This window comes from Hermetia illucens, chromosome 1 (assembly GCF_905115235.1).
Source record: "Hermetia illucens chromosome 1, iHerIll2.2.curated.20191125, whole genome shotgun sequence".
Lineage (NCBI taxonomy): Eukaryota > Metazoa > Arthropoda > Insecta > Diptera > Stratiomyidae > Hermetia > Hermetia illucens.
In genome coordinates, this window is record NC_051849.1 from 152,043,645 (window position 1) to 152,071,046 (window position 27,402).

General features: G+C 40.8%; 1 protein-coding gene across 4 annotated transcripts in view; it reads left to right on the plus strand.

Annotated features, from left to right (window-relative positions):
• Positions 1-17,245: 17,245 nt before the first annotated feature.
• Positions 17,246-27,402, plus strand: part of LOC119658453 (zinc finger protein chinmo) — a 93,547-nt gene continuing 83,390 nt past the window's right edge. The window contains exons 1-3 of one of the 4 annotated variants that reach the window (XM_038066038.1): positions 18,108-18,316; positions 20,641-20,684; positions 20,782-21,465. The gene's annotated coding sequence lies outside the window, so the exon portion shown is untranslated. Of the gene's footprint in view, positions 17,981-18,107; positions 18,969-20,640; positions 21,466-27,402 lie in introns of those variants that run through there. The other 3 variants (XM_038065983.1, XM_038065903.1, XM_038066206.1) reach the window with 3 other exon arrangements.

The following is a 27,402-nucleotide window of genomic DNA, read 5'->3' on the forward strand; positions in this document are numbered from 1 at the left end:
AAGGACCAGAGCACCAGGCAACCTAACGCCACAGCCCAGAGAGCATCGCCTTCCTACAGATTTTACATGCACAGCTATATAAAAAGATCTATATGCATATACACGAATACGCACTTTAGAAATTGCTTGCACACGTGCACGCACACCAATAGACCAAACGCAGAACTTTAACGCCATGGCATCTATGTCCTTTTAGCTTTCCCCTTTCTTTATAATCGTTCAACGTGAAATAAATTCTATTACATAGAGCCAAGGCAACGAACAAAAGGATGTTTGCGCACGTAGTATTAGTTCCTGTTCTAGATTGAATTATGCTTTTTGAAATGTTGTCCAGAACACGCAGAGCTCTTAGTTATTACTTATGAGGATGGATTGCATGTACACGCGTAGTAATCAGGTAGAAAACAGCAGTTTCGGGAAGGAGTTCGACAAACAAGCTATGTAGAAGTAAAATAAGGATTTTGTGCCATTGGAAATTAAATTCCATGGCTTAATTTATTTTTCCTCAAACTTTAAAGTGCATTCCTTTTTGTTAGCACCTTCGGCAAAATCCATCACCTAAAGGCTCTTAATCCAAGCTAGAAAAGGTATTCAGTATTTTGCAAATTGGAGCCCTCATAACCTCACGCATCAAGGACCCCTACCTACTCGTCTAGCAAATAAACACAATTTATCAAAAAAGAGATTAATGAAATTGCAAAAGAAGTATGGATGCTTTGAAATCTCACGCAGGGATGCTACTGATTATGATGGGGATTCATTTTACTTCAATTACTACTACAAAAGAGTTCAAATTGCCTAAGCAATCAACGAGCTGGTTTTGCACCCAAATTGCAAGTTATTCCAGTGACTCATGTTAGTAAAATAAATAAAAATTCAAGTTTTTGGCAAAATTTCGCATTCCTGAATAAAATTACGGCAGGTAAGGACAATATTTCATTGCGGATTACTATGTTTCCTAATATTTATTACTATATAAAAATTATGTAATAGTAGATTAAACCTCCCAATAATATGCAAGGATATGAAACTGCAACCACAAAACGGTTCAAAAAAGTCTAAATCTATCGGAGGTATGTATCATCATCCCATAAGATCGCGCAGTATCTTATCCGCCAATATTACATAAAAACAAGTCGGGAAACCGGAAGCTGGACGCTTCAGGTACGAAAGGTTTTGTGCATTTCTTAGTACGTAGCACGTAATATATGCATATGTCCACTTTTGGGTCATATTGACATTGATAGTCTTCAATTTTCAAAGAAGCAACAACTTCGACGTATTATAAATTTGTTAGTAATAGTGCGATTACCATCAAACTTGGTATGATCATGCTCTACGTTATAGCCTACATTACTGCAGAACTTCGTGCCGCTAGGATGAATTAAAGGGGGGTTTCCAGCCAATTACAAAAAATTATAGTAATATACTATTATTAACTTTCTTTGAACAGATATCGGTATGAAAAGTATTTCGGAGCCAAGGCACCATGTAGTGACAGCCTCCTGATTTTTTTCAGATTTTTCGGTTTGGTAGTTTCTGAGAATGGCCCCCTTAAAGAAATGATCACTTTCAACCCCCCGCACTCCCCACGTTTCCAAGAAATGTGAAAACTAAGACCGGCTTCGAAAAGTACTAATCGAGACCTTTAATTTGATATCCCACATGACTATATTCGATGAAAAAAAATTTTACACCCCCCTTTTGCATGTACGGGGACCCCCCCTTAACTTCAACCTAAAAGGATGTAACTCACTGTATGTGTGAGCGTTCACAGTTCCCACCTTTCTACCAAATTTGGTGTCAATCGCTATAACCGTCTCCGAGAAAAATGCGTGTGACGGACAGACAGACAGACAGACGGACAGACAGACAGACAGACAGACAGACAGACAGACGGTAAACCGATTTTAATAAGGTTTTGTGTTTACACAAAACCTTAAAAATGAGCTCCTAATAGCGGGAAAAGTTAGAGAGTATTTCACCAAACGATTCAGATGCTATGTTTACAAAAATAAATATGTTATTCCGGAAGAAGTCCGAGAATGAAAGTCACTGGTAGCGAGATACAACAGCTCATTGGCTTAGGTATAATCATGAATAGTGTAAGTGCTGATGCCCAGTGGTGGGTGATGATCTTAAACTCGAGCTTATGGGAGAGCACTTTAAATCGGTGCATCGGCCAAGAACGGATTTAGGGCCAACGTGACTTTTGGAAATCGTGGAACGAAATGTCCATATTTTCAAAATCAGCCTAAATTACATTACAGTTTTTCTGTTCAGTCCTGCGATCCAGACTGATCTCATACCGAGTGATAGTCTGCTTGATTACTTCGTCTCATGTGGGGAACCAACCAACGTGGTCCTCAGGCATTCACCAGATATTGCCATTCGGAATTACTGCATCCTGTAATGTAAGAAAGCCCGGGTCTTCCTGATCTTAAAGAAAGGGAAGGATTCATCCAGTCCTAAGAGCTAGGGAATTACATAAGCTCCAAAGGCTGGCTTGCGTGTGTATCAGTGGGGCAATGAGGATATGCCCAATGACATTCCTGGAGGTCCTTCTGAGATTAACCCCTCTCCATCTGCACATACAGATGCAGGCAAGGAGATCAATATTCAGGATGGCCGGTAGTATAAGTGAGGCGGGGAGCTGCCTAAATCGAAGGAAGATTGATATTCTTTCTAGGCGGTATCCCGAATTACTGATACCGAGGGATAATATGACAACGAGGTTTCACTTCGATAAGAAGTTTGAAACACGTTGGAGTAACAAGGCGAACTGGGAGAGCGTGGCTGCGACATACGGCTTAAACCAGCAACTGATACTTGGTGCGCTGACGGATCCCTCACAGCAGAGGGAGCGGGTGCCAGTGTCATTGGTCCAAGGAAAATGTACTTTGAGCCAGTAGGCAGGTATACTAGCATATTCCAAGCGGAAATATACGCCATAGACAAATGTGCCTCCTTTAATCTGCAAAGGAACTAAAGCGGGCAGAACATAGCTATTCTCACCGATAGCCAAGCAGCGATCAAGGCACTTAAGTCCAACCAGGTGAACTCTAAACTGGTATGGGAATGCCTTGAGAGACTCAATACACTCGGCTCGTCCAACAAGGTCTGGATACTTTGGGTTCCAGGCCATGCTGGGTTGGAAGGCATCGAGGCAGCGGACGAACTAGCCAAGAAGGGAGCAGGGACGCCTTTACACGGGCCAGAACCCTTCTGTGGAATCGGCAACGGTTTCATGGCTATGAATCTAAGAAATGAAGAGAAACGGTTGAGGGAACTATATTGGGCGGGCCTACCAGGGATGGAGCAGTCCAGGGTGCTTATTGGGGGATACGAACCCATGCGCACAAAGGATTGCTTAAACCTCACCAAAAAGAACCTCCGAATCATAGTGGGAATTCTCACGGGTCATTGTCGGCTAAACTATCACCTGGGAAGTTAGGGATATCTACGAACACTGCCTGCAGGTTTTGTGAGGAGGAGGACGAAACCTCTATACACGTCCTGGGACAGTGTCCGGCATTTGTGCAAAGTAGGTCGAAACATCTGCGAGAACACTTAATACCAGATGCAAAGCTGAAACATTTGGAAGTGGAGAACATACTAAAGTTCCTAACGGTTACGGGCCTGCCTGAGATACTATGATCAATAGGTACACTATAACCAGTAAAAGGGGCACAATAGTTCTTCAAGGACGTGGTGCGACTTTCCCTTAACAAAATAATAATAATAAGAGTTAATGCCCAATCAGTTTACTACCCAACATCAGCAAGGTATTTGAGGTTTTGGTATTGAAAACCTGGAACGGACATATCAAGAGGGCGGAATCATTGTCCAATGCGCAATGTTTGAGTGCGAAGGTTCTTGCCTTATAGACATGGAGAAGTCTGGTTGGATGGCCTGCACGAGTTTCCCAATCACCTGGTAGTGATGATGTCTGGCATGCTGTACGGCAAATGCTTTGTCATCACAGATGGAATTTCATGTTCTGAATGGATTGCCCCAAGGAACAGTGACTGCACTTACACTTTTTGCAGTATTTACCGGCGAATTACTTAATTTGTTTGAGTTCAATAAATCTCCGAAAAGGTCGTTGGTTGCCTTTGCTGACGATTTGATAGCCTACACGGCACATAAAAAGGTAAGTGAGGAGCAAGTTGAACTTCAGAAGATGTTCAATGACATTAAGTTCTTCACGAATAGTTGGCGGATGAAAATCAATGGGCAAAAGTGTGAAACGATTCTGTTTCGAAATTCCCTCGCGTAAACCAGTAGGAACTTGAAGAGGAATTTGAGAGATTTCCACATTGGCGCGAACGAGGATAGTTATGAGCGCATCCCCCATAAGAAGTGCGTTAAATATCTGGGTGTGCGTCTTGACGAACATTTTCAATTTAACGAATATTCTTTTATACTCCACATGTTAATCGAAAAGGTATCATTTGCTACCTTACTCTGGTTAGACCAGTATTCATCGGCGGGTATCCAATTGGGTTTAACTTGAGTGCTAGCCAGATAAAAAAAAATAGGGATCTTTTAAAGGAAATGTCTGCGCGCAGACACAGTGCTGAACATGGCTGCTTCGTCAAATGGTGAACATTACGTAATTAATGAGGAGATGTATGCAGTTGCTTCTATGCCGAAAATTGACACAGCATCGTATAGTACGATCCGCTTCACATGGGTTTGGGTTTCGTAGCCATTCTACCCAAATGGCATATATTTCCAGGAAACTCTAACGACAGGCTTCATTCCTCCCGCTTTCGTGTATCTCAATAGAAACGGTTTAGTTATCGATTCTGCCGGTGACCAGGTTGTGTATCATATATATAGGCGAGTCGCCGACAAGAAGGTACAATGTCCCCGGAACTTGACTGCGGGGGCTCGGGGATTCGGTGGGGCTTTGGGATGCCGACTAGTACTCAGTTCTGCCATTTGTCTCATGGTAAGACGGACGAGTTTAGATTTTATGCCTCTTTTCTCCAACTTGAACGAAAATTCTGCCGTAAGTGTAAGATGGCCATCCTGGGTCTAAGCGAAGTGAAATGCTGGGACTCCCTAGACGCGGAAAACTCTAGCGATGGTAGATGCGAATCCGATGACTTACTGTTGCTAACGGCCACAGAAAGGCACGCTCTCATGACCTGGGAATCAGTTTCCGACAGGATCTTGACTGCAAAATTCAGGCCCAGCTTAGGATGAATCAGAATTGTGCAGTGTTACGCAATAACGAAGATTTCCGATTTATAGGAAGAGGATACTTTTTGTCGACCGTATCGCAGTCAGCAATAGGTTTAGGTGTTGTCTTATAAATTCAGTTAACAAAAGAGGTGCTGATTCGCCCTCGAAAGCAACTATCATCTGATGATAACTCGCCTCCGTCTACTCGCCGAGGGGTAAGGTATTGACTTCCCAATGAGTGAGAAAATTTTCTTGCTGCGCAACCTTTAAACATGACGTTCTTAAATATTGGGAAAAGTCGTCATATGACCTGCGGAGAATTTGGTCTCTGTTGATCGTTGCAAACAGGATGAGTGCGATACGCTGAAGTTCCGTTGCCGTGAAAGAGTACAAGAAGTACAACGTGGTGTATACCCCAACAAAACGAGTTCCATCATTACTTTCATGGGGGAAGCCACAACTGCAGCACTCCGAAATAACTCACAGATGATCATAAGCCTTTCGATGGCCCTGTGGGAACTTGAACCGTAGGCTACTCAGCCGAAATGATGAGCAACTAAAGCGATCGAAGAAGCATGTCAATGCAATTCTCAATCGTATCACTTCCCTTAGAATCTCTCTCGCGGATGGAAAGTACCACAGCATATGGTACGCACTGCTCTTCCAAACAAAGCCCAGAGTTACCATCAACGTGTTTTAGCGGAGTGAAGCCGCCAGCATTGATGGTCTCATTGCGGAATTGTTTCTTACATCCCTTTCAATCTTCTGTAGAGTTACAGATTTGGAGAAGCAGGTGAATAAGGTCGAACTGAATATAAAAATTAACAAAACCAAGGTTCCCCGTATTTTCATTAAGGATCATCAATCTATATCTATGTCGTGTTATTGGAGTTTCCTGGCTTGAAAGAGTAACAAATGAAACACTGTGGATATCGACTGCTTCCCTGAAAATCCAAAGCCCATTTCAACCACGAATCACATCCTTCGGAGTAATACTGCTCGGATGTATTCCTTGGTGATCCGTGCTGGAGTATGATAAGGTCTGGCATGACGGTTTCGTCTATAAAATCAAAGAAAAGCTACCTACGAATAAGCATAAAATCCTTGTGCTTCATCATCAGAGGATTTGCTAATAAATAAAAGTGTGTACTTAGTATATACTGCCCACAAACGAACGCTTCTCTACCTAGTGTAAACACTCGAATCGTAGTGATGTATCGCAAGACTTTATGGATCACATGAAAGAAGCTGAGCAATGTTTGGTCCACTGGAGAATCAAAGTCAACGAAACAAAGTGTAGTCATGCCTCCTTCATTGAAGAAAAATGTGTTAAACTTAACGGCATTTCCATTCTCCTTTTTAAGGAAGGAAAATTCCTTGCTTTTCTGAAAATGTAAAACAAATGGCTGCTAACTCTTGATTTAATGACATTAGAAACGTAAAGAAAAGAATAAAAGCGCAACACTTTCGTGTTGAAAGGTTTGCAGAAACTGCCAATTCTCTCCCTCCCACGTCTGCCACCTGCTCTCTCAGGTGGTGCGCTTCCAAGAGAATCTATACATCAGCTCTGGGGTTCGTGAAAGTTTCACTCGATTTTCTTAGAGAGTCAAACTTGGCCGACTAATCCCTTTTATGGACTCAGCACAGCCTCAAACCTGACAGCATCCCTTTCCCCTTCCAGTTACTCATAGTATGCGCTAAAGTAGTCTCGCTTCTTACGAGCCTCTTATATTCGTACTGTGAGTTTCGAAAGTTTGACCAGCCTTCATTCTTATTCAGAAGTCGTTTGGTTGATTTCCTGAGTTTTTGCAGTTCTCGGTTATACCATGGAAACGGTTTGTCGCTTTGGCCTCGAGAAATAGGACAAACCTCTTCAAAGCACTCAAAGTTGCGCAATTCAAAGTTACCAGTTGATCTTTTATCGTCTATTTTCTGTGATTTTATTTGAATACACTCGAAGTCTTCCCTCCTTGTTGTAAGAGGCGATTAAAATAGAAAGAAATTCATAGGCGAATTTTGAAACTTTCCTGCTACTTAAAGGGATAGCGACTGACCTTTAGCTATCGAAAACGAACAATGATTGGGTTCTGGAATGTGCGCACGCTCCTCGACAACGGTAGCGAGGGTCCTCAGAATCCCCGCTTTCTCCAACTTCAGAGGGAATGAAAGCCAAAAACGCTACCGGTTGAAATTTAATGCGCAGCATCCGCAACCTCCATGACAGCATCCACTATAAATTTCCCTACTCTGAAAGCGAATTATCTTGGAGATAAGTCCCGGCTGGACGTATCTACTTCTCATGAGCTTTTGGAATATTTTTACGCATTTACTCGATCCTTGCCAACTTCAAACCTCTTGAATGGACCAGGTGGTAGGTCCAGCCAATAATATAGCAGTAGTTTATATACCTCCACCGGCGGGTACTGCTGCCTCGTCCTTGTTTTTCATAGAGAGCTCCAGCTCGTTCATCGTGAAAAGTGGCAATCTCCGCGACTTTCATGCTTTTGTCATCAACCTGAACAGGATCCGCAGGGAATAAAGTCGGTATCATTCGGCCCATCCCCTCGCCATTAAAGTAATAGGGTTTTCCGCATAGCCTCAATTTATAATCGTTTCCCCACAGATCCCCATCAACCTCGTCGGGTAGCTCCAGCCAGCAACAAGCTTTGCTTTTTGCTTATCGCGCAGCGGAATCTTGTTTTAGTTGATCTGTACTCTGCACGTTGTGCTAAACGGCGGAAGTAATGTCATTTCCGCAATCTGTCCACCCATAAATAGAAGGCTTAACACCTTCGGGCGCCTTACGGGTTAGAAGGTCCCACAGGCTGTCATTGCGGGGTTCATAACTGAATTTACAACAGGTCGAACTTCAGCGCACCCATCCTGAAGTATCCTCCAGCGCGTCTTAACATAATCCAAGAACTGCGGCGAACCTCCTGATGTTCACCTTCGCGATATTCCGTCACCGGAAGTTAGAGTTACAATACGAGGTGAACAAACTTTTCGGCCACTGTGAGTAAGGCACTGTCGTGAAGACAATATTCCATTTGCTATGCCAAGGGTTAGACAGAAAGCATGGAACTGTTAAAACAGATAGAGCATGAGTTTTTCAAATGCCAAAACACACAAACTAAGGATTTCTGATTCTTGTTGGAAGTAACGGGTGCGTGGGCCGAAGAATGTAATGACGATATTATTGATCGAAAGTCGCAGTCGAAGCCGTAAGCTCGCCTGTAAAAGCTAACAACAGACAACTCAACATAAATAATTTCTCCACTTCGTCATTTTTTGAGGGTTACTTTCCTTATTAATTCATAAATTATAAATTATTCGAATTAATACATACATATGTACAGTTATAGACATTCGTACTGATTTTTTTCGATAAAAATTAAAATGATTTTTTTAGATGAAACTATTTTGTATTGTAATATCTTCTTGTTACATAATCCAATTAAATTTTTTTATTTTTTATATAATAATTTCTTTTCTAAATAAAGGATTTAACTTGAAAACGCAATATAAATATATAAATAAATTATTAAATAAATAAATAATTTATTTATTTTGTTTATTTATTTATTTTAATCTATTAAAACTCCAAAAAAGTGACAAAAAAAGTTTTTTTGAAGTTAACTTCACTTAGTGCGGTTCCTTTCGATTTTTTATAACAGACAAAATTCGCTCAGGCATTGAATTTGCCAAGTTTTTTTGGCAAATTTGTTTTGATATTCGCTCACTGCTCCTTCATGGCGTTTCTGAGGTCATTCACCTAGCCAAATTGACGACTTTCGCCATAAACCTTCCTTGCAGCAGTCCTCACAAATTTTCGATAGGATTGCAATCTGGACTGCATGCCGGCCAGTCCATTTCCTAATTTTATTCGTCTTAAACAAATCTGTGGTCGCCTTCGTGGTGTGAAAAATATTTTTATATAAGTTTCGCTTGGATCGTACCACGTTACGTTGACTCAGGTTCATCAAGCTTGAACTCCTCTTCGTCTGAGAATGCGACATCGCACCATTCATGTTGAAACCAACGACAGCGAGGCGGCAGACGGACTAGTGGTTTCCAGCCTGGAAACCACTGCCGTCGAGCTGAGTGTAGCAAAACCCTCGACGTCAGAGAATCCCTCAAAAGTAATGACCAACAAAAACGTCGGTCACTGGAATCCGACTAAGAAGTGAAGGTGTCCTGCTCAAGAGCCAGTGCCAAAAAGCCATGCATATTTTCAGCAATATTGCTATGTATAAGGAGGCCGATACTGTCGACGGGCGGGATGAAAATGACCTCGTTAAATACCAGGTAATTTTTAAGGAATATAACAGCAAACGCCTGGCAGACGAGCAGAAAGCGAAGCCCACCGCTCAAATCGATCTCAACACGAGGTCGAATAAAAACACAAGCGGAGCGGAGTGCGCAAAAGCTCGGACGCTAAGCTCTGGAGAAAAGTAAGCAGCAACAGCCAGCCGATGGGCCACAAACTGGAAAATCTTTCAGCGACGTGACCAATTCTCCAGGGACTTTCTCGATTTGTGTGTCGCCAAGATCAGCGACGCCTGAGACAAGATTCCCAATAGATCGGTCGCTCGCATCCGCTACCGAGGATCCGTATGGATAAGGGCAAACTCAACCAAAACCTGCACTTTGAAAACTCCTGGATTCCCGTGGACGACTGGGTAGTTATCAAGAAGCTCACCTTTTCTGCTCCGTATAAACGGAGAGTTCCTGGAGGCACTGGAAAAGATAGATTATAAAGTGCAGTTCGGAGTCAGAAACGCAAAGGTGAAACTGATCCGCCCTGCAAAACTAGATGACGACCTGGATCCAATCGACGCCACCAACGAGTTGTTCGAGTAGATGGGGAGCGACGGTCCGACGGAGATTTGGAGAGATATTATAATTTATTGCGCAGCACAGGAGGCGCAGATCAGGACAGACCTAGAGCATGCATCCTAGCGAAGAAGAGTCTGCACGCTTTCCTGTATCCGGACCTGAGTTCCAGCGACCTAGTCGTAGTCAAACTGGAGCAGGCGAGGGCAGAACGTATATTTATCACCGGCTTATATGGCTCACAACAAACAAACCTCTTAATAGGCTACGACGCCAATGCAAGGCATAGGCTTTGGGGCAGTTCGGACATCGACGGAAGAGGTGAGTCATTCTTTGATTTTATTATTGCTACAAACCTATCGGTGTATAACAGGGGCAGTACACCAACCTTCCATTTCCCCAGCTTGGAGAACTGATGGTTGGGAAGAGGACCTTGATATCACTCTATTAATCGACAATGGAATTCTTAGAGTGGAAAGCTGGAGAGTGTCTGACCAGAGATCCTTCTCAGATCACAGTTGGATACCTCTCAGTCTAGATCTCGCTATAGAGGTCTCTAAACCCTTTAGAGACCCCAGGAGGATCGACTGGAGAAGGTATGATTAAATAATTAAGAACTGACTCTGCGGTACGCAAATTAGCAAGATTGACACGACAGACGAACCGTAGTCAAAGGTCGGAAAAAACATTTGATACCGCCTTTGAAGCCTCGTGCTCTGCTAAATACAGCAAGAAGACACAGCCACCATGGTAGAATGATGATCTCTCCAACATCAGAAAGGTGACCAGGGAAATCTTCAACATCTGCTACAGGTATAAATGTTAGCAGCCACACAAGGACTGGCTAAAGAAGTACAATTCGGCCATCAAGATCTACAACAGGACTATTTTCAATATATCGAAGCACCAGCCAATCTGCGAGGCTTAGTAAGATTCTGTCCAAGGAGCCCATCATTTCTTAAAAAGTCGGAAGGCTCCTGGACGGAATCTTCTAGTGAAACCTAAGAGCTGTTGCTTCAGATGCACTTTCCCACGAGCGAGGAAGACTGTGTGCCAGAGTCTTGCTTGGAGGGTTTGCTGCCACCCCAGCCGTGGCAGACTATCAAATCGTTAATTACCGAGGATAATATCGGCTCGGCTATAAACATAATGGCATAATGCCAGTCATGCAACAGAAGCAGCAGGAAAGGGTTGTGCCGTGGTTTGTTGAGATTTACCGGATCTGCATCTGTTTAAGATACATACCAGTCTTGGAGACGCGCACGAGTGGTTTTCATACTGAAAGCGGGCCGTCGTGGGCATGGAACCGCGAAAGACTTTCGACCAGTCACCCTCACCTCATCATGGTGCGTCCAATCCCAATAATAATAAATAATCGTTGGCACAACAATCCATATTGGATCAGGGCCTTGAAGTGTGTTAGGGCACTTCATTCAAGACCGTAACGGTATACTACAGTACACTGTAGGAGGCAATGTGGTCAGCATTGCGCTCGCCCGGGATTATTACCCTGATTTGACTCAGGTACTCATTCACAGCTGAGTCGACTGGTATTCGACGTCAAACCACGATACAAATCCCATTGCCACCAGTGAGATTTGAACCGCGACCTTCCGTACGACAGCCTTGTGCTCTAACCACTGAGCTATCCGGACACTCCTAATGTCCAATCCTAATGTACGGCTCTATTGTATGATGGGAGGCTTTGAGCACAAAGTACAATAGAACGAAGCTTAATACGATTCAAAGAACCATGTGTGCAGGTGCTGCTGGGGCTCTGCGGTCCTGCCCGGCAGATGCTGCTAGTTTACTCCTGGATCTCCTCCCCCTAGACCTCCACATTAAATACCTTGTAGCGTGCAGTTTCGTCAGACTACGCGAGTCCGGTTGCTGGACAGTGAAGTCCTTCAGCCATAGTAACATCCAAGACGGCGTACCTCGAGAAATCTGGGCATTCCCCAAGGACTCTGCCACACGCAATCTGAACTTCACGAGAAAGTTGGTTGTGAACTTTCCAACCAGGGGAGAGTGGAAGACCAGAGGCGTGTGGCAAGGTGATGACACAGTATTCCTCACCAATGGATCAAAGATCGTCTGTGGAGTTGGTGCGGGAGTTTTCTTAAAAACACACAGTATATCCGGGTCGTATGGTCTCCCAGGTTTCGCCAGTGTATTCCAAGCGGAAGTACTGGCGATACTGGAAGTCTGCCAATGGTTCAAGCATGATCCGAGCGCCAAGCGTAACATAACCATTTTGACCGGCAGCAGTGGCCCATAGGAGACCATGTCGCCAGATTCGGCATACTCTACAATTCACATTGCCGAAGCTGCCGAGAAGATTGTCCAAGTCGAGCTAAAGTCAGGCTAATGACACCGGGTAAACCACTCTTTGGGGACCTGAGGGTATTTCTAGTTGCAGGGTGGGAGAGCTACTTTCCTTCGTGAATGCTACACGCTGGCTCTGAAGATTTGACCTGGCTGGGCTCTGCCTTCTTGCTCTCATAACAGCAGTCACGGTCTTAGGGAGTTTGTGGCATCAAAACGGCGCTAATTGGTCTGTTCGGAGCAGCCACCTACCATAGAAATATTAAAAATTATAAAAAATCAGCATTATCCAAAAGTTTTTGTTTTTAATTTTCGAGCTGGTGCCGTATAACCTACGTAGTTTTCCTGGCTTTAAAAGTTCTCACCGTTGGTACAAAAAGTCTCCGGGTTCACTTCAACAGTTGAAATAAAAGGTGCTGAAACTTGTATAGGCAACCGACACTAATTTTGTGCAGTCCCAAGCCAAAGGAGGCAATATTCAGGACATTGTGTCCTGCCGTTGACTTCCAGTCAGTCCCGCTCAACAGAATTATCAACTGGTCGAGCGCTGCCAAAACTCCGCGGCAAGCAGAAATGCATGCACTGCCGAAACCTAGACCAACTTCGCCAGCTCCTCATGCGCAACCCGCTCTTTCGGCTTCTACGCACTTGCTAGGTGACGGCGGTACATATGGACGTACATATGTACGCGAGTTCGCGCATATCATCACTCATCGCACTCCATCCCCTCGTGATTCCAAAACTTGTCCGCTGCTCTAACGAGTCAACGAAATTAACAAATGCAAGGGGAACTACACGCGTAACTCGTTTCTGCATAAGTACGCGCGGTGAGCGCGGTCCGGCCATACACGGAATGGGAAGCATTCACAAAACAAAAACGAGCCGAGCCGGCAAATAGGCGAATGCGATAATACATCACCGTCATATGTTCGCGGATGTTTACTTCTTTTTTCCCACACCCGAGCCGAGCGGCGAAGAGTGCGGCCTTCTCGCGAAGAGCCGCCAGCTGAGAGAGCCGAACGCCCGGCGAGCTCTCTTCGAGGCATTTCCCGAAAGCTTGCGGCCACTTAGCTTTTCTGCACTACTCGAGCTCGAGTACTTGCCTCCCATGCGCCCACTTGCACACAAGCACACGATTTGCGTTTTCTCGAGTGCGGTGTGCGGATGTGCTGCGACTTGCGATAGTGCGGCGGATGCCATATGCATGCGCATGTACCACCCTGCTGCCAAGCCGAATGAGATCAACGGGCTTCGCGAGGGTACAGGTGTAGTGGTGGCCGATTGCCGAAATTTGGCATTGAATTTTTGGGAGTTAGGAAACTTTGTCGGTGTTGCCCATCTGGTGAGAAATGCGTTGCATATATTTTCACTAGGATTTTTCTTCAGCTGTAATTATACGCTCCCTGAAAGATGGCAGCTTATCAAAAGTTTTAATGAATGAAAGTGAAAATGTATTTTTGTAGTTTATTCTAAATGACAGCATTTAGCTACATTAATGCAACGATTAGTGGTATTTGAGAAGAAAAAGATCTCCAGAAGTATGTTAAGTCCACTCAGCAGTAAAAGAGGGTTTGGAAAAAAACACGAAAGCAAGATGACGTTTTTGTTTTTTCAACACATGTTTATTGAATTCGAATGAATGAAATTTTTAAGACAACTGTCTCACAGTTGGAGGATGGAGATCTAAAACATGGTTGAAACCCCAAACTAACTTTAGAGTCATGCTAAATACAGTCAATATAATGGACTCGAAAATACGACTCAGTTGGAAGGTGGAGAAGAATAGTGTATTACCAATTCCAGTAAGAGTTTATAAGTCACATTTCTAATGTTGGTCAGCAGAAGAAGGGAACAAGTTCTTCCCGAAAAATCGATAAATGTTTGGAATCATTATTCTGCTGAAACAGATAACCATGCGAACAATTGAAATAAACTTCCGTTTACAGATGGTTAAAACCAATGGCTGAAGTGAGGCCACGTCCGACCTCCAACAATTTCTTTTTTCAACCAAATTTCGGTTGACAGTATCATTGACAGTATCTTTACCTGCTTCTGTCTCGAGTTCAAATTCCACTCATGAATAGTTATCGCAGTTTTTGTAGTTCTCTCGTGGCCAAGGGCTTACCACAGCTGATAAACAAACTGAAATGTTACAAAATAATCCCTAATTTGCATCGCTTTCGATGTGCTGTTATATTCATGAGAAGGAGAAAGATTAACACCATCGTGAATTACAGCGCTCCCAGAAAACAAAATTAGAGTCTCAGAAAATGTTCTTCTCTGGATCACCATTTGAAATAGATGGATACAAAAAATATCGGTCCAGAATCGAAGATCTATTGGCACCCCAATTTCGTTTGTTATATTTTCCCTCTAGCAAATTTCACCATGGTGCAACGTACTCCAGAAAACTAAGCAATTTATTGCTAATAATGAGAACATATATTGAAACGAATAATCATACATATCATACATATATTCGAGACAGAACATAATACGAGCTCATTAATATTTCTTCATCGTTGATTATATTTTTGGTTATGAAAAGATATTACGAAGATGCAACCCTGAAATTATGCGGAAGCGCCCCATCTTGGTAAAACTACATCCAGCTCTTTATGTCAAGTAGCACATTTTCTAATAAACTGAGCAAAACATACCAAAAAAATATTGATACCCTTCTACCCTTATAGTGCGATTTGCAGGAAACTTTCAAAGGAATATTATAGATTATATTATGAACTGCGTCGGGAACTACATCCATTCAGATTGAAACGGGTCCGGGTCTTTTCGGCCAATTGTCATGCATTTTTTTTTTATTATTTTCACTAAAGCTTGGTTTGTGCGGATCTGATTATGGTAATTTTTAATTTCAACGAAATTGCATTCAAAAAGAGGACATAAAAAATGACTTCTTAGACGCCATGAAATGTTTAGATCATTTTTTTTTTACACAAAAGAAACAAATTAACTGAATTTTATTATTTTGGTTAACACTAATGACTGGAAAACATAACTTCGGAAATTATACTCAGATTTCTTCAGAATGGCAATCGTGTAATTTCTAATTTTTTTAGTTAGATGGTTCCTTAGTCAATAGCCTTTGACTTCTAAATCCCCTAGTTTCCAATCCCATAGAAACTAGTCGTTCAGGCCAAGTATCATACTCCACACGGGTATATTATATATATTTGGGCAGAAATCGGCATAGGATATGTTGATGATTCTTTTAGGATTCTCGTAGGCGACTTGCCAGATAATCAGAGATCAGAATAAACTTCAAAGTTAAATATACGCCCTGTTTTTGTATGCATGCGTGGCATGACGCCAAAATTGGTGGCCTGAAACGCTGCTAACTGGAGTGTGTACATCCATATTATTATAATCAGCACCAGTTTGGACGCAGAATCTTCAAGTTAAGGCGTGCAAGAACAAACTATAGGCAGTGCATCTTCATCGCGGAGATTATGCCTCCGACTTTTTAGCTGATAAGGTGCAAAGATTGCACGGTTGTAAGATACACGACGACCATAATGCCGAAGAGCGCCAAAGGGAGGAGAAATTGCACGGTAAGGACGTGGCGGGACGCTGGGACGCTCACAAAGAAAAGTGGACACACAAGCTAATTCTGCCTAATTCCAAATATTTTGACTGGAAATTGAAAATACCAGCGGTATTTACATCGTTTTTGGGCGGTAGATCTAAGTAAGCATCTATTTTTCGGGCATCCCAGATTTACCAGTGAAAAGATTAACCCTATATCTATTCGCAGGTGATAAAAAAAAGTCCATGCCATTATCGGGATTCGAGCTCGAGTACAAGGTCGAAATCGCGAAGCTGTTGCACTAAACATCTCAGCCATTGCGTCGTCTAGGGGATGATCATTCAATAAATGTTCAAATCTCGAGAAGCATGGAATGGAATAAGTTTCACAACGAGCTGTATTCAGGAGGAGCATTCGAAGAACAGTATGTGTCCGCGGGAATAAGCAGGTAGAAATATATCCCGCTCGCAGGATGTAATGTGAATTCATAGTTCTGGGGCGCAGTGGATCAAGAGGGGTGGTTCCAAACTCCCTTACATGAAAAAGAACAAAAGCAACAGATTGGCAAACAGACAGCCAAATAGACAAACAGGGAGTAAATCGATTTTAGCGAGGCTTTTTTAAGCAAAACCTACTATTTAAGACAGAATAAAAATAAACCCAAATATATATTATTTTTTATGCTCATTTGTCTAATGCAGAAATAAATTCTTGGTTGACAGTGCGATTTTAGTACAATATTCGGAGCCCCAATGATTCTATTATCTATTTTTTTGTTTTTTAAAATCATACCTCATTTCAGATTAAAATTAATTAATTTATCAAGAGACCAATTGAGACAGACATGCCGCCAAATTCTCTTTATCAATAATTCGAAATTAGATAAAGTTCCAAATTAATCAGTGAACTCAGTTTACTTCATTTTAATTGTTATTCATCGTAATTGGCATTCTCAGCTGCCTGGGGGGGATGTGAATCACAATTTATCTAAGAATAAAAGGAAGATAAATCAGTATCGCAAGTTTACACTTTTTACACAGTTACATTGCATTAAATGCATCTAATCAAAGCTGAAATCGCTAACAACCCGATGAGCTATTGACCGTAATCGCCGATACCATTTCTCGCCATCCAGTGATTCCACTCAACCGCGCAGCTCCGCGCCAAGAGTGGTAACTCTTGCAAATAGTGTTTGATATGGTTGCCGTGCTTAGGGTAGGGTTAGAAAAAATGCCACGGCCGAACGTGTATGCGTGCGTGCATGGAGCAGGCGGTGGGTTCGTTTCGCGGGCGCGACGGCCGAGCATTTCGCGGGCACATTGTGCATTGGGATATTGGGAATTGCCAAACGAGGCGAGAGTGGCAAGTTGGTGTTTGGTGGACCGCTGCCGTCCCTCTCTAGCGATTTTTGGCCATCGTCACCGTCGCAGCGGCGAGGCCTCCGCGCGACGGCGGCAGCAGCATGCAAAAAGCATAGGCCGCATGCCTGTGTGTTGTCAAAAAATCGTGGTGGCTTTTTGTTGTTGCGCTGCTGTGTGGACGGCGGCGGTCGGCGCTGCGTTGATACGTTTTTTGGCTGCTTGGCGTGGATCGAAAACGCACGGATTCGGGGAAGCCTGGCATAGGCCGCGGCGGCTTGTGAATGGCAAACTACATGCGAGGCGAGCCCGTTGCCGCTGCCTCGTTTCCATGCGAGCTTTTTTCCAGTATGGTTGGCATGGCTCGGGGGGTGCGTTTGTGCTGGGCCTCGAGTGACACTGCAACGCCCGTCCCCGCGCGCCCGGCGTGGAGGGTCCTTGCGGATGGAAGGATTCTGGCGACCCCTGCGCCGCCTGCTCCCCGTCGAAGAGAGCTGCGAGCGGGCAGGCCTGCTGGAACGCAGTGCGCGGGGGCCGCGGCGGAAGCTCGGCAGCAGCGTGCGGCGACGGGCGCTACGGCACATTCAATTCAACAATACTCTCACTCTCTTGTGCCTTCATTTTCGGCAAATTCGTACACAGCCACTTGGTGAATTACAAGCATTTCTATATTGTGTATGGAGTATTATAGATTGAGGCAGAATATAGTTGCTATATACGTAGATGTGTACGTGTTTTTCATTCACACGCATTTTATGCTATCGCCCCATCTTCCTCTATCGCATTTTCGGCAGTGCTGGGCCGAAAAACGCAGCTCTCTAAATTCATGTTTGTCTATTCGGCCCTAGGTTTTGGAGGTGCTTGGAGCGTGCACTTGAACATAATAACAAAAAATCTAATATTATTATTATATACTACTTTATTTTGTTTCATCTTGTTTTCACTCAGTAAAAAATAAGTAAAAATAATCCGCGAATAAACAACCTGAACCCCGAGAGTTTTCAGTACACAGTTCCCACAGCAGCAGGAAGATCCGCAAAAGGAAGTCGAGCATAGTTGAACGGTGCGCCCTGTTTTGCAAGTCTCAGTGAAATCCGCGAATTGCATTTGGCGGTGAAGGGAGACTATTGCGCCTCGGCCAGCACTGACCGGGCTCCTTTCCGCAAGTCTGTTCCCAGCTCCACTTTCGCGGCTCATCTGTTTTCGCGGGCTCTTCCCAGTTTGCATAGCGCGAGTTGCACTTGGCGAAAAAAAGCAAATCGCATCGAGTTCTAGCTTCTAGCGAGTTTCGGCAATCGGCGTAGTGTGTTTGGTGTGTTATTCGCATTTCGCGCAAATATCCAAGTTCAGTTGTTCACTGCCCAAAAGTGGCGGAAGTGCATTGAGAAGTGCGCGGTATGCGAGCTGTGCGAGGTCCTCCTCTTACCCAGTAACACTCAATTCTTCCCTGTCGGATGCAGGCGAGCAGTTTGCGAGTTCTGTGCAGTGCCGTTGCCGAGCAGTTGCTGGACCTTTCAGTGAGAAACGCAGTCTCCAGGCCCCGCGCGAGGACATCCTGAGAGTTCGAATGCACCCCCGGATGCACCCTGGATTCATATATGCGCCGGAGAGTTATGTGCGACCGTGGAAAATTTACAGTGCGAACTACCCTCTCGAGTGAGGAACCGCGATGTGTCGACTGATCCCCAAATGCAAGAAAAGAAAATCTGTGAAATGTTCAGTACTTGAGACCGGAAATGCTGGCAGTTGCCGAATATCTGTGCCAAAATGCCTCGTTCGAGTTTTACTTTTCTACCGGAAGGATGCCAATAGTGCTGAGGATTGCCCGATGCGCGCTAGTGCGCGGTCGAGATCAGGGATTACTGCGACCGCGAATTTGCTTAGCCTTTTTGCGATGGTCTGCATTGGGTTTTCGCCTTATTACGTGAGAGTGATATGCAGTTCTGGATGAATTTCGGTTAGAGTACCCCCGGGCGCTAGTAACTGGACCGATGCAAACTTAAATCTTTCCGAATTTAAGCCAAAAAGTTTAAGATAAGAAGATTTAGGTCGCCCAAAAATGTTTGTTCCTGTTTTGTGAAGTTGTTGGGTGGAGTAAATCAGAACGGACTCAAGATAGGAAATAAAAATAAGAAATCACATCCACAAGTGACTTTAGCTCCAATAGTCAAAAGAGCCTTGGGCTCCACACACATCACTTAAACTTAATTAGCTCAAAGTTTTCCCGTGATATTGATCAATGCAATTACTTTCAAAATTGCTTAATTGCACCCGAGAAATTTTCATGAGTCCGCCTTTTTCTAACTTCTTGGACCACCCACACCTCTTCACAAAATCACGAGGGAATTCCCAGTTCGCTGAATAATTGTAAAAACAGCGAGGCCACGATCTAATCACACGCACACTTTGCTCCTTTTGATCTAGATCCCAAATTCACGCTGCGTCTCTAATTTTAAAGGAAAATACATTCACATCTGATAGTAAATCAAGGCAAATATCGTATGATACGATAATGTACTTATCAGATAGATTGGCGGACTAGTTACTGATTCGCTTCGCGATATTGTGCCTTTCTCATTTAGCAACCGCCACTCTAGACAATATTTCGCAGACAGGGTATAATGCTCTATTATTAGGATTCGATGGACAGCGGGAAAAAGTTCAGATACGAGATTAGATTGGGGAGTATGTAGGTGATAAGTGAGTTCCAAATGAGCCGTGTCCACTCCAAGCATCCGCTCTTCGCAAATAGGAATGACAAACAAGAGGTCTTGCTTTAAGCAAACTAAGGAAAATTGTTTGGGATGACATTGTACCTAAACTACATATATTTCAGCTTCCTCCACTTTAACCCTGTGCTATTTTGTTGATCCTGGCTCTTTTATTTGGTTGCTTCCCAGCGATGTGACCTATACACCTGAATCCAATCTATCTAAAATCTTCCAGAGTTATGCACTCAAAAAAAGGGCTGTTTATGTTCTGGTACTTGAATTGGATTTACGGTATCTCTGAGTTTGTTTATTGGACATGGCAAAAATGTGCTTAAAACTACCAACGCCATGTAAACATATTTTGAAAATCACTGACGTTTTCCGGAATACCTGCTGGACTAAATATGTAGCTTCTACTCTTTTACACTAGCTACTTTTCTTGGAATTTACTTAATTGAATTCAGGTGGTTCCATCCTTAGAATATTCCGTGCTATATGCAAAACCTTTCATATAGGGATATGTTCAAACCTAATAATAAGGCATCGCAATTCGGCTGGTTCTGCGACCAAGATATTAACTCCTGAAAATCCGAACAACCCTTGGCACTATAACTTCCGCGACAGAAAAGTATTTCACTCGAAATTTCTATAACATGGTTTATCTCTTCTTTTAAAGGTTAAAATGTTTTCATTAAAAATTTTAAAACCCAGAAGTTACAAGTGAGTGTTTACAATTAAATCGAATTTTGAAAATTTTCTGAAAAAAATAAAAACATTTTATAAATTGGACAAAAAATTGATATAATAATGCTAAAAGTTTGTGAAAATGAAAAAGACGCAAGACTTTTGTTTTCCTTGATTTTTCGACGATAAACAGTAGTGGTGTTTTGTCTTGTTCTTCAGCTGCAATTGCATCTACGAAAAATTGATTCAGCAGTTCTTCCGAGGAAAGTGCAAGTGAATCAATTCTTTTGCAAATGAATGCCACACGAAAGAAACAACGCAAATTTCTACAGCGAAAATATATAAGTAACAATTAATAATTAACACTCCACGAAAATGGATTGAAAGTGGATTGCATTAAAAAAATACAAATTCAAAAAAATCATATAACGTCAAAATTTGATTAAAAATTTGAAATCTTCAAAATTTTGGATAAAAGGTGATTGTTTGGGCTTAAAAATTATACTTTTTTCTCCTTTAAAAATTCTGACTGGTAGAAGAATCGAAATTTCAAAATTCAAATAGATGCCTAATCTTCCCATTGACAAATAAAATTCTTTATCAAAATCTGTTTTGGATCATAAAAAATTTATAAGAAAAAAAAATCACCTTGTAAAAGTACACTTTTCGGAATCACGTTATAAAGTTAAAAAACCAAATTTCAATTTAACGAAAAAAAACATCAAATTGGGAAACAACAACCAAACAAAGAAACGGATATACTTGGAACATACAGAAATAATTTTGCGATAAGAGCGAACACATTACGAGTCATAAGGTAAGTCAAACTTTTCTTTATGAAACAATTATATATTGTCCTTCATTTATCCACAACGTTTTATTAAGATTCAAGTAACAAATGCAATAAGTACTCCCTGGAAATGGAAGCACTACATTTTCAATTGAACTGTCTAATTCCATATTAATTAATTTTTAATAACATCTAAGTTATTCGAAATCTATACGATGTTCACATTCTATTAAAATCTTTCGAAAAACATTCATTTATTCTATTAAAAATTAGATGCTGGGTTAGTAGATGCCTATCTTCTTGAGAAAATTGTTCACGCTTTACATCTTATCCTCAAACCTGAATGACAGCTATAAAGTTTTTGCTGTCGTCTAATAACTGTGTTCAAGTGAACCTATTCGTTTGAATTTTCCAGTACTTCCTCAACATTGGGATTCTTGTCAAATCTTCTATTATTTCTAGAACTATTCATTATAAGCGGCTGAAATAGGGTGTGTTTTTCATATCGGATTCAGAAGGCTATTCGTGAGACTGTTGACAGCATCAATTGAAATTGTCAAGTCTTAGTGCCGCTAAGCTATTACCAATTGGAATTATCAGATCCTCCTGGATCTGTTACGGAAATTGTCGGAACACTAATATTTAAAAATTCAAAATATTAGCTTAGGTTCTTGTTGTTATGTGGGCCTTAACCTATTCGCTGACAGTTGAGTTGTGCCACTCAGTCCAATCCAATATTTGCCATCGGCCTCTTTGAAATTGTAGTCAAAGCAATTCAAGACATAAGAAACTTTCTGGTTTAAGAGAAGATCCGAGTAGAAATATCTTTGTTTAATTCTAATCTTAAAAGAAAGTTTCAGGTGTCTGGCTCTGTTGAAAATTACTCGTAACCGATTTTTAGTGGTTTACGTCGCTTTTCAATCTTTACATCTCGGGGCCGTTTTTTAGTTGGAGACGTAAAAAACTCCTTTTTGAGTTGCAATATAAGAATGAATTTCATTAAAAATATAATTTATTTTATCTTTTATCAGAGGCAACTCTTTAGACGCTGTCCTAAGAGCGGCATGCTCGATACCTGTTACATCTATTATTTCTTCCATTTTGATTGACTCATAGACATGTCGTCCCTGTAGAAGATATCGGGCGATACCATTATGGTCAGTTCTTAGCTGCCCTGTCCCTAGAAAAATTACTTAGTTGTTCCCATTTACTTTTTTTGTTAAATAGTAATCGGTCCCAAGCGATAAGTATACTCATTGTACTACATATCTTACTCTCTTTAGACAAATATCCACCACTGTGACCGGGATTCGAACCCAGGGAACCAGGTCCGGATCGCGAAACCGATGCGCCAACCACCTCGTTCATCGTTTCATCTCATATCCCCTTAATGCCCAACTAAACCAATTTTTTAGAAATTGTCTCTCTTACACACTATTTAAATTTCAAAAAGTAGATGAAGTAGTCCTTCAAGGCAGAGGCAACATTTTAGATGCTATATATTTTTATCGGAAATTATTATTGGGTTGATTTTTGTTTTTAAATTATTAGTGTTTACGATTACAAATCTGGACGTGGTATTTTTTTATCTTCTTCAGCCCAGAGAAACAAAAAATACACAAAATTTGAATAAAATGCAAATTTTACTACTCCACTAAATATTTTGAACTGCATTAGAGTGGAAGCGATTTGTATTGGTCGCTTCAGTGGCTTGTGAGAAAAACTAATTGGAACGCGCTATCTCCACATATAATCATTTGTAAAACCAGACTCGTCTCCCGTTTTTTGACAGGAGGAATCGCAGTTCTAGTACTGAGGACTCTAGGGATAGATATTTTTTCGCTTTAGACAATCACAACTGGGAATCAAACTTAGGGTATGAGGTCCAGATCGCAAAGCTCATGTCGCTACCACTTCGGTAATTTCAAAGTCCTACTCCTTTAAGTACTAGAGTAATTTGTAATTTTTGAGTTCATTCACTTTCATTCTCCATGTCGATGATATCAACTAAGTTCTTCCGAGATACAAGGTTGCGTTTCATAGGTGCAACAAAAGAGTATTGCCTTGGCGGATTCCTAGATATATAATCGGAAATGAATGGGATTTAACTTTAGCAAGAAGAATTTTTAGAAGCCAAAATAACTCTTTGTGATGTATCGTCTTGTGCTAAAATATATGTTAAATTTGGTTGCATAACTTAGCGGGAGTTTGGTTAGCTATAAAATACAGTTCTGGGTAGCACATTTTTTGTCACACCTTATTTGTGAAATCCTATAAACTATTCAATTCACCGTATGAAAATATAGCAACTTTGTCTGCATCACATGCAGGACTAAGCGAATCCTAGGGCACATCGTTTTCGTTTATTGGTCGATTTCGTTAGTTTTTCATTCCACTTTTAAGGATATGCGTTTTGCATCTCTTGCGGCTTATCAAAGCGAACAGTCAGAGGCGACTACAAGGAACAGACGACTCAAAGACGACGGTAATCTGTTTTTATTGGTAATTAGTGTTTTGATGTTTGGGCTTTTGCTTATTATCCTCTCTTGGTAATTTTGCAACGTATGTGATTTTAAAAGTCTTGAACAGATTAGAGTTATTGTTCACAGTCCAGAAAACTACTTCAAAACATTGTGTATTTTTACGCTCATTTTCTTTCTAACTTTATGGGGAAATTGAAATTACATAGGAGTGGGCCAAAGCAACTTTTGTCTAGTCTGGGTTTTTTTACGAACTTGTCTCGTATACCCGCAATCGCTTCTTTCTGTTCGTTTTCTCCTAGTAGTTTATTCTTTTCCTTCGGTGTCAAGCTTTCATCAAATCATCTTTGAAAAATCTCAAAATCTCAATCTTTTCGAATGTAGGAAAAAATATTTTTGCAAAATATTGAGCAGTTTCAAAAAAGCAACATAAATGGGGAAAAGTGAGTCTCGACATTGTCAGCTCATCATTTATTTGTTATATTTCTCAGTTAAATTTAGAAAAAAAACGTTTAAAAGATTGATTAATACTACAGATACAGGTGTCAAAAATTGTTGTGAAAGTGAAAAACCACAAATTCAATATGGCGCACATTGCTGTTTGTTTCAAGCAATTTTTGCAGTTGGTAGAGCTAATTGTCAGCTCGATAAAAATCTCAAGATTTTATGTTTTCTTTTACATCTCTATAAAAGCGAACTTTGAAGCATTTTTTATGATTGTTTAATATTGGCGGTAAAGTTTCTCAGATACTCCTGAAAAGGTATCGTATTTAGCAAACTCTAGAGACCTATATTTCACCTGATCTTCTTGTACCTTTATCAGTTGTATAGTTGGCGAGCTATCGTGAAAATTACAACACTGTTGAATTAAGGGGCAGCCATGTATATATTTTAGCCGCGTTATTCCGATGGTTTCTCCACCATCATTAGATGCACATTGGGCTTTTCTTAATTTTCTCTCGTTTTATTCTAATGAATTCGATCCTTGATTTCGTATCAATGTCTATTTGATTCTGTCTGTCACCAAAGGATCTTTTTAAATCTAGGCCTGAACTTTTTAAAGTGCACTATTTCATGGTGGATTTGAATTTTGAATTCGTCATTGGTAATGGGGAGTATTAAAACTTTGACTATCATCCTGGTTTTGGTTTGTCTTGTTTTTAAATTACTTTCGCGAATATATATTGTTAGACATTTTTTATTAGATGGGATCAGGAGTCGAACTCCGGTGTTTGAATCATTCCTTTCAATATAGAGAGAAGCATTGTGCTTGTTAACTATGCCGGAATTGAAGTTTGTTTTATTGAAAGTTTGAATAAACATTATGAAGACATAGTTAATTCTGGGATAAATCTCCAAAAAAAAGTTTGACGTGTCTAAATTTTTTGAAATTTGCCATTTACTTTACAATATATGAGTCGAGAAGATATCGGTAAACTTAGCATATCTGGAGACATTATTGTATTGCCCGGAAAGATGTCTACTCAGATACTATATATTTGGGTCATATTTATGGCTATATATATTTGTTTACTTACTTTTTTCTTCTCTTTCCAACAGTAATCCGAATATATACATGTTGGAATTACCCAAGTGCAAATCGTTTTGGACAATATTTTCATTAAATAATGCAGAATTTGTGCATTTGCTGCTCTTGATTTTTTTTGTGTGGGTGGGGGGATAACATCAAGCTGTTTTACTTAGGTACTTTAAAAGGCTGAGTACAGCTAGAAAACAAAAAAAAACATTTCTCATGAAGAAGATACGGAATGATCTGAAGGGTATAAGCAATAAATGCAACTGCATTTAATTTTACTAGTTGAGGATAAAATTGTTTTATTCCTGAATATCGGAGATAAGTATTATCCATAAATGCTCAAGTAGTTTGTCTCCAAGATTATTAAAAATACTTTTCTGCGATGTATAATTTAGCCTCGTATCCCACATCTTTAGCTTAACAATTCGAACACCTACTTTGGTTTTTTTGCGTACTTCTCCTTATATTCTTCGCAAACTGTAGGATTTTCAGGTGTTGGAGAATATGTTGAATTACTATATATCATACTTTAGGGTAGAAATAGTTATTCACAGCCAGCAAATTTGACTGTTTATGTCAGTTTGTCGTTAAACACATGCGAATTCCCATAGCTCGTTTCCCTATTCTAGATGTTAGCGAAATTTGTCCATGCTTCCTGGTATCCAGGTCCGTAGTCTGGGTTTCCGTATCCTTTCTTCTAATGAAAGACATTTAACAATAGAATTGATTGTATATTACTTATGCAGGATTTTTGAATGGCACAATTTCCAGTGAAAGATATCCAAAAATAACGTGGTTGTGAGGTTTATTTTTGGAGGAAATTTCGTTCTTCACTGCTAGGCATTTTAAAATTAATCAATTTTCTAGTGCGGTTATTCTGGGCAGATTATAGATTTGACACTGCAATCACCTTGTCACCAAGAACTACTTCCCCAGTGGCGGTTGTGTTTAACGGTGAAGTGCTCATTATCATATTTCGAAGCTGGAGATGCAGTTTTTTGGTTAACAATAAAACTAAATTTACGAGTATGCCTCTATTAATGTTGATTTAATTACAGGAAATCATATCTCTCTCCATATTCCAAATATTTTGAGGATATGAAGGTGAAACTGGTTAAAATCTATTCCTGGCTTAAATGATTATATCATTCAATATATGTATGAACAGAGCAGTTAAAAAATTTTATTGGTGATAATGTTGTTTATCTGTTCCAAGGAGATTATTATAGTTTCGGTTATTGTTGCCTCTCTCTTTTCATTAATTTTTGCAACACTATTTTAGATTTGCATTTGAAAGCAATTTAGGATGTATGCGATTTTTATATTTCGGAATGGGAATTGCAAGTGTGAAGTGTAGGCCTAATCCGAAAACTTAGTTTTTAAAGATACAGTACCCATTTTATTTTATTAAAATCCAATTGCCAATCACATACAATCCTTAAACTTCTTATCGAGGATTCTGATTGTTTGATTGATAGGCTTTCAAATTTTGAAAATACCCAAAGGAGGGAGAGAGGGAACAATAACCAAAAGAAATCAACGGTTTGAAAATGTATATAATGAAAAACTGATATCCTGTTTATATTATAATTAGTCATCATGGCTTTACGTAGAACTTCACTTCGAACGAATGAATGAATGAAATAACGAATGAAGTTTGTTTCTGGCTTATTTTTGTCAGTAACGAAATTTCATCCTTGGAATTTTTTATATATTCCATTGCATAATTGGACTCCTTTAATCACTTTTGAGGAGCCTGAGATTCGAGATATTATTTTGAAGACTTTATAAATAACTGAATGTAAAAGATTCGCTTTTGACAGGAATTTTTTGATTGCAATTTACCTTTTGAAGAAGTGGGGAACTTTGTGTTTTGTTGATAGGAGTGTAATGTAAAAAAAATAATAAAGGAAAATAAAAATTTTTCAATCACATGGCATTTCAATT